The following is a 9,329-nucleotide window of genomic DNA, read 5'->3' on the forward strand; positions in this document are numbered from 1 at the left end:
GCATTATATGCACTTAATAAAACAGGAAGCCTGAGAGAATAAAGAAATAAGAAATTAAAGACATGCTACCCTCCATTAATCCCATTAAAATGGATTCAAAGATTACTCAAGACTTGAGCCTGAAATATTACATTTTCATCTTGATGCTATGTGAAATGGGGCCAGTAACAGTGTAGCATGTAGAGATGATAGAAGCCAGAATTTTTATATCAGGAAGTACCAGTATAAGTAACTTCCTTCACAGAGCTCAGGGATAATATGAATTGTGGCACATTAGAGCTACTATCTCTCTACCATTTCTGAAATGTCATTATTGTTAATTTCCCTTTTCATCGCAATTTTCAGTGGAGATTGTGATAATGGAAGGCATATTTTGCACTAAAATGTGTTTTGGTTCTAGTTGGACCACTTAGTAGAAATCAGCAGGGGAAAAAAAAAATCCTAAATGAAATTGAGCCAAGCAGAATATTAATAAGCTTGAATGCTTCCCATCACAGCATCCCATCACAGTGAAGACATTTTCAAAATACCCCAAAATTAATTATTGTATTTATGGAATTATTTTATTGCAGATGTATTTTAACAGCAGACAGTTTCAATTATCATCATTGAGCTACCCTTCTTCCTTCATGTGGAAGCAAGAGACCTCCACTCAGATGTCTCTGGCCTCCCACTGACGTGTGCAATCTACAGAGTTTGTGAGCCAGCCCTGAAACTGGTTCTACAAACCCGGTCTCCCACTGGAACAATTGTCAAGAAAACTCTGCAAGGGGGAGCAGGGATTTCCTCTCCTTAAAGCCTTTTTTCCTGTGCTTTCTCTAGGGCAGGGCTATGGGACTCACTGATCTCACTGATGGAACTCCCTGGTCAGGCAATGGTATGAGAGCTGGTTGGGGGGTGTCACCAGCCCAAGGAACGGAAGCAAACATCCCCTCTCCCCCATTCCTTTCAAGGCCCTTGTCACATGGTGCCATTTGTTGTTTGAAAACAATGGACACGAACAACGCAAAACAACTCAGGTGACAAACAATGGCTACACACTCGAGGCTTCTTCCCTGCCTTCTGCAGCCAGAGAAAAAGACAACACTCCCTCCCCCTCTGCTCTATGGGCCCAGTTTTCTCTTCCTTATATATCCCATCCACCCACGTAATAGGAAGGGATCCCATAACCCTTTCCAGGGTGCTGCTTCACCTTGTCACATAGTGACTGATCCCTAACCAGTCTCCCCAAAGGCTGCGCACAGCCTACCAGGCAGTGGGAATATTCCATTCAGTCTCTGCAGGGTGGTGAGGATTAGACAGCGGCCAGGGGGTCTGCACCCAGATAGCAACCACCCTGCTGACATCACTCCGTTTCCACCACGATTGTAGCGGCTGCAGGCTGAGGATGATGCTCACACACCTTCTCGGGGCATTCACCTCACCTCCCCCACCTGTGTACGGCGGGGGTGCTCTCTGTTACAGAGTTTGAGACTGACTGCATTTCTGCGGCTCTGTTGTACTGGCCCCCACAACCGTGAGCAGTACCTCTGCGGAAGCTGCCGTACTGCTGATCCTTCCCAGCCGAAGCATCATTCTGCTCTTCTATGGCAGGAGAGACATTTCAGCTCCTAACTGAAGGCAGGCTAACCCACTCTTAAGCCAACCAATTAAAGAAAATCAAATCAGAGGAATGCCAGACCTGATCCTCTATCAACTCCTCTGCTTTCCTCCACAGACAAGCACAAGCTAACATCTCCATCCTACTCCACATCAGATTGCCAGCTTCCTGGCTGAGTTGTAAATTATTTTGCTATTATATTTAAAATACTCATTAGTCATTTATTCTCCTTTGCAATATGATGTGACAATGACAATATATTTTATATGACCTGCTGCCTTTAAGATACCAAGTCTCATATGATTGTCACAGTTCAGGGCAACTTGTATAGAGGCCCATGTCTCTCTCCCTGTTGACCAGGGGTTTACCAGTTCCCTGCCTATACTGTGTTATTCCCAGCAAGCCAGACTGCCTAGACAGGCCCATGTCTGTGCTTTGCTTTCTTCACGGAGGGTATAGACAGCATAATCATCCACAGTTATAAGTAGGTTTGGCAAAATTCATTTTTGTTTTTATAATTTTCATAGATAATATCAATGGTTGTTTTTAAGCATTTTTTCTGATTTTTATCCTTTTTCATTTTCACAGTTAGTGGGAAATTATGGGTGGGTGGGTCAGACAATCCTTTTCTTTATTTAATGACAGTAAGTTTAAGATTCAAAAAGTTAAAGCTTTATAACCATTAAAAACAAATTGCCAACATCACATGTGAAAATATACAGCGTAAATATCCTGAAGCTCTACACTCTAACAGGCTCACAAGAAGCATTTTTCTTACTTTGCCTCTCTGTACATTTGGATTATTATAGATGAAAATATTTTTTCATCAGTGCTTGAACGGCAAAATTGACTTATACCAATAAAAATATTCCCAGGCCTAATTATAAGTTACCACAGTCCTTTCCTAAGCAATTATATTTGATAAGGTGAACGTATTAAAAGAAAATATTTAAAACAATAAAAACCTACACACAAGCTAAAAAAAAGGTTACCAGATGTCACCCAAACTCCAACCTTGGGGTCTGGCAGGTGTCAGTCCCTCCGACCATTCCCTAAGGCTTACCCCTTTCCCCTTGGACAGAAGGTCCTGTCCATTTGTTGAATCAGAGAGACAGCCTTGAGTCAGTTTAAACTCAGGCTATTTATCCAAAGGTCCTTTCTTTGTCTGTTTGTCTCTGGAGAATCCAGTTTTAATCAGTATATATGAGTATCTACAGATGGCGATACCTTTCTGGAGGTGTTACAACCTGAACCTAATCTCCTCCCACTGTTCTTTGTCCCTGGATATCTGTGGTCACCCTCCTCCATGGAAATACTGACAGTCCCTGGCCCATAATGATGCATCAACTTAATGCTGTGGGATCTCCCAAAGTATTGCAGGAAATTTGCAATAGCTGTCACAATAATAACTTAAACACAAACAAAATAAATAAAGCATAACAGAATGAAAATGTGAATGTGGTGAAACCATCCCGTCTGTGATAGGATTATTATAATGATGGTCTGTTAGGTGTATTATGGTAGCATTTAAAATAGAAGCCCCTGTCATGGATTAGGACCCCATTGTGGTAGGCGCTGTACAAACAGAACAGAAAATGTCGCAAGGCGGTTACAATTTGAAAAGATACAATGTAATAATAAATGAGGTTCTGATTCTTGTGGGGCAGCTCAGAGTGCTACATTATAATAATTAATTATAATAATTAATTATTCATTATTGACCATTGTGCTGGGCGCTGTACAGACATATACTAAATGACAGTTCCTGCCCCAAGAGCTTATAAAATAAGGGCTAGATCTTGATACACATACTCATGTTATGCAGCACCTTGCTCTGCAAGAATTGCCCAATGAAATCAATATGACTTCTCATGGAATAAGGTACTATTCAGTGTAAGGGTATCAGAATTCAGCCCTTCAGAAAACAAAACAACAACAAAAAAGAAAGGTTGTTTCCTCAGCTGTTTTACATTGCAATTGCTCCATTGACTCCAACAGAGCAACAATTTACATAAGTAGAGGATCTAGACCAAGATATAAGACAAGGATGCAGCAGTTAATGAATGGGTGGATGCAGAGGGAGTACTTTTATCCTGTTCTAGAAAGAGGACATTAATGGAGATGCTTGGCTGTAGAAAAGCAAGCTGCACAAAAGCCATTCAAGGCTGAATGTAGCAGAGAGACAAGAATAATAATTTTATTTTCAGTTTATTACCATTAATTTGATGACACAAAGTGGGTCAAGTTGGTAAATCTACATCACATTATGCTTTTTTTACCTGGAACAATCTGGGGAGCTACTTATATTCCAATGGGCTACGCCAGACTGGCATTTGTTTAAAGGGCTGTTGCCTGCATTTTGAGTCTCAAGGCAGCAAAGTCCTCAAAGCACCCAAAATATGTACAGTATACTGTCAAAAATATTCACTTCCTGCCCTTTCAAAGATACAGAAAAGCCTCCACCGTCAGAATCTTTTCATCTTTTGGAAAACTGGGTCAACAAATACAAAGGGACCTTCAATATTGCAATTTACTGCCATAATTGGTCACCTACATACTGTATAAATAAAATGAGGAATGAACATAGAGCAGACTCAAATTAAACAGGTCTTTTTACAGCTGCAGAAGGGGACACTGGCAGCTAGAAATCTTGTCAGTTTCAAGGAGTGAGCAAAAGTATTTTCAGGACCTGTGCTTGCTCCAGGGCACCTGCCAGTTTTTGGCAAGCAGATCTTTCCCTTAAAAAAACCAGATAAAATCTCTCCCATACAAACAGGGATATGCATCCGATGAAGTGAGCTGTAGCTCACGAAAGCTTATGCTCAAATAAACTGGTTAGTCTCTAAGGTGCCACAAGTACTCCTTTTCTGATTGCATAAGGGTAAGAGAAAGACTGACTATACACAAGCTCAAATGCAGAAAGTAAACAAAAACAAACCAAGAGAAAATATTTTTCCTCCGTTCTCAGTTATAGGCATTTAGAAGTAACTTTAGTGAGAAAGGGGGGTCTAGTCGTTAGGGCAATGGACTGTCGCTTTAGGAAATGAACCCAGTTCTCTTGATTTTTTGTGTAACCTTCAAGTCACTAATCACTCTTAACAAGGAGGATAATACTACTCCCTTGCTCCCAACCTCTGTCCAGCTTGTCTCCTTGGATTGTAAATTCTCCAGGGCAAAAACTGCATGTATATGTACAGCACCTACCACCACGGAGCCTCAGGATGCTATTGAATAACTTGTAACACTTGCAGGTAAAATTTTTGCAGACAGAAATTCATAGATTATAAGACCAGAAAGGTCCATTAGACCTAGTCTAATATAGGCCATTAACTTTCACCCAGCTATGCCTGTATTGAGGTCAATAACTTGTGTTTTAAAAAAATCATATCTTCCAGAAAGGCATTCAGTTTTGATCTGAAGACATCAAGAGATGGAGTAACCACCACTTCCCTTGGTAGTTTGTCCCAAGGGTCAATCACCCTTGGCATTAAAAATTTGTGCCTTATTTCTCATTTGACTTTGTCTGGCTTTAACTTCCAGCCATTGGTTCTTGTTATGCCTTTCTCTGATTTCGAAGATGTGATTTTTCAAATTGGCCATGTCCCTATAACTCTTTTTTCACATCTTTTTCTTTGGCAATGTCAAGTTAATGGCAATTTTACACACAAGCATTTGCACAGCTCCAAAATACTGCCCTCAAGTTCCATTCTTATATTCTGAGACTTGTTTTCCATTTTTTCAAAATTAATCATGTTAATTTGGAAAAAGCCAATTGATAAAACGGTAATGGGTTTTTGAGAAAGCTGTTAACAGTAATTTGCTTAATTAACAAATCATGTATAAAATCATGCTCACCATAAACACTTCTGTAGTTCATTAAGATGCAGAAGGAGGCATCATGTTCTGCTCTGTCAAAAGGGTTTAATTGCTGATGGGCATGTTTTGAAGTCAGTCCCCTAGTAAAAAGCACTGTTCCCTCTGGGGCTTCCATTAAAGTCCCTTTTTTCCACCCCTCACTCTGCATTGTCTCCTGTTCTGGTCCTAGCCTGTCAGTTCCTGTCAAATCCACTGGCCTCTATTGAAGTCCCATGGGAATGCTTTTTAACGAGCCAGAGCACAGTTTATTTAACAGCATGCACTTTACAAAAGGCTCTTGACTGTCATACTGGTCAGAAGAGGGGCAGGACTTGGGGAGCAATGGAGGATGGAATCTGACACATAGCTGTCACCCTCAACCCAATCCAGCACAATGCAAAGCAGACATTTTATTGTGGCAAACCGTCTGCACGTGGATGGATGCTCCAGTTTATAATATTGTAAATCTGCCTATTCTGAGTTTAGAGAGACAAGGTGGGTGAGGTAAGGTCTTATTACGGAACCATCTTCTGTTGGTGAAAGAGACCAGCTTTCGAGCTTACACAGAGCTCTTCTTCAGGTGACCTAGAAAGCTCGTCTCTCTCACCAACAGAAGTTAGTCCAATAAGAGATATTACCTCATCTACCTTGTCTCCAATATCCTGGGACTGACACGGCTACAACCCCACTACATATTCTGAGTTTGTAATAGAAAGGCTCATTCACACGTCCAGGGATATAATCTGCCACTAATCACCCCACACAGGTAAGCAATGATATGTCTGTATTTGGGCCAAACAACTGCAATCTGGGGCAACATCCAGTGGTCATGAGACATAAGTTCACTGATGACTTTTTAAAAAGGAGGCCAAATCCTCAGCTGGTTGAAACTGGCATCATTCCATTGAAGCTATGCTGATTTACACCATCGGAGGTCGGGTCCAATCTTTACCTTTCTATTTTTATTTGACACAGTGGTACATTTTGGTCTGGTCCACTAGCATTATCTCCAATTGCTTGGACACTGTAGCCAATACCTTTGTGCAAGTGCTTGAGGATTTGCCTCTCCACCAAATTCAGCACCAGTAGCCTGAGAAGTCAACATCAGGTCTGAGCAAGTTTTTGGCTTCCAGCTCTTAGGTGATGAAAACTGGGGCCATCATTCTTTAGTCTCAGCCCAAGGCAACAGAAAGGGTTAATCTTTGCAACACAGATAACTAGACTCTGTTACAAACAAAAACAAAAACAAACAAGACAAAAAAACAGGAGCGGATTCCATTCATTGACTGTAGAGCTGCATAACCCTTCCATTATGAAACTAGAAGCCAGGAACATCTGGCCTGGGTTCGGCTCTTGTTGCCAGTCTGAATCTCTGCCCGGAAATTTGAGAACATTCCAGCAACCTTCAGCTCCATCCCTTGGTATCATGTGAGGGGGGTCACAAAAGATGGGCCAGCACTTTAATTACAGCATGTACTTTGGGCCAAACTACACCCTGGTTTACACCTCACCGGACCCAGATGATGTCAACAGGATGTAAATAAAGTAAACTTAATTTTCTTATCCTGTGGGGCATGGGAGGTTTTTCTGTTTATTAAAACACACTTTAACTAAAGTGGATAAGATTAAACAGTTCCTATAAATGCGGAACTTAACAGACCAACAGTGATTGTTTAACAGTGACAGATATCTTTATATTGATAGGTTCCATACACGTGGGGTGGCTGTTACAGATATTCTTTGGCTCCTTTCCTTCGTTCTTCTGGGGGATTTTTTTTTGTTTTTAACATCAGAGCTTGCAATTATTCCAGATTCACTGCATCATACCCACTTCCAGACTCTGAAATTGCTGCCTTAGTGTGCAGATGATAGCAAAATACAGCGAAGCACTCCTAACCTTTGCTTATGGCCTATTTACATCGTTTGTTTTCTGTGCCTCTGTTATATGGCAATAGGGCCCAGATCCACAAAGGTATTTAGGATCCTAACTTCCAAAGATCCTTTGTGGATCTGAGCCAAGGTTCCTTAACTGCTATGGCAGCCACAGTAGGCATTTTAGCTTGTTTAGATTGTTCACTGACGAAGATTTACCTTTGATTTTAATACAAGGAGGTGCTCAGTATTTGATGCATTTGTTTCTAGGAACTAGCAGTTGTGTCCGTTTTCTGTTAATTTACTTTCACCAGCCACAGCGGAGGGCCGTGTGAGTACAAAAAGGGGCCTTATTTCACATCAGCTTTGAGACACAAGTGGCTTCTGATATTGCCTGGAACCGAATTTATTCTAGTCCTCGGCCACTCAAAGAATTAGTGATTCAAAAAACAGCAGTCGCAACAAGGATAAAGCCACATCTTCGATGCAATCTGCCAATAGGCTCATCAGGGATCACAAAATTCATCAGCTCAGGCCCCCTAAAGAATAAAATTATAGTTGAGATTTGTTGTGTGCGTTTTAAACACGGACTCTAATGTGAGTCAATTGAGTTGCACAGGAGTCAAATAATCAGGTATAAAGTTCGTTTTTCCTGGGGGTTGGGTGTTTCAGTACATGTCCATTTCTAATTTAAAGGGCTGTTTGTGGGGGTCTTCCTCTCTGAACATGCTGGATTGGTGCTTCTTATAGTCTCTCTTTCTTTGTCAGGCTCCTTGATGAAAAACTCTTGAAAATGGGGGGAGGATTAAGGGCAAGGTCTTTGGAATCTGGGACCCGGGCCTGGAAAGGGCATGGATGCAACAGTGAGCCAAAGTCATAGCTTAAGTCCTTGGCGAGAATGCACTGCACAGCTGGTTTCTGCCTGCCAGCTGTCTGTCCACAGAGTTAGGCTGGCTGGGGTGCCCCAATTTGGAGGCCCAGCATGGCCTCAGGAACGCGAGAAAGACACACGCCCATTAGACAGATGGTAAAGAGGACAAGGCGTTGCGTCGGTGGGAGGTCTATCTCTGGCAAACACTGACATTTTTCTGGATCCTTAGTCCACCCCACCTTTCAAAGGCCTGGTTGAGTGCAAAATTCTCCTCTCAGAGTTGTCGGCAGCCTTTAAAAATATCGTATCAAAAACACTGGGCAGGTGATTCGCTTCCCACTTTTATGGGGAGGACTGAGGAGTTTATAATCCAATCAGACCAAGGGTATTAATATTACACATGAAACCTTCGGACATTCTGCTGTGCTAACCACTATCTTAGAAAAGGGCTATGGGCTAGATCCTGATCTGGTATAAATCAACATAGCTCCTTGAAGGCCATGGAGCTGGGCTGCCTTACACCAACAGAAGTCTGGCCTGATAAGATAAAAGGGGGATAAAAAATAGCCACCTTCTGATGGGGGGATGGGAAGGAAGCATATCAATATATGGCTTTAGCATGGCAGTCATATTGATTTCTGACAATAGCCTATGTACAAATGAATGCTGGCTAATAGCACAGTAAATTACAACACTCAATGTTGTAAGTGCTGTCTGTTTACTACCTCTCGGTGTGACGGAGTCTGAATCTTCTTTAGTTGCTGACTGCAAGGAAACCCAATCATAGCATTTCATGCAATGTTCCAGTAATTGTCTGGATGATGATGTACAATTTGATGTGGAATATTCTCCCGGGGAAGCAGTGCAAGTCTACTTAAAACTGAGACAAAGTGCTGGAGACATGCTGCAGGCGACAATTCCTGTAACTTCTCACTGCCAGTACTTTCCCTTCTCTTCTCTTTATTTGGGAGCAAAACCAGGCAGTTTGGATTGAGGGCACATTATATAGAAAGGAGCCAGGTGTGAGGCTCGGATCCAATCTACTCTGAAGTTCAGGGGTATTCATATTTGGAGTGTGATTTGAGCCTAATTTCAATTGGTGTGTTCTGTGAAATGAAGAGTCAAAGAAAT

This window comes from Lepidochelys kempii, chromosome 11 (assembly GCF_965140285.1).
Source record: "Lepidochelys kempii isolate rLepKem1 chromosome 11, rLepKem1.hap1, whole genome shotgun sequence".
NCBI classification, from domain to species: Eukaryota; Metazoa; Chordata; order Testudines; family Cheloniidae; genus Lepidochelys; species Lepidochelys kempii.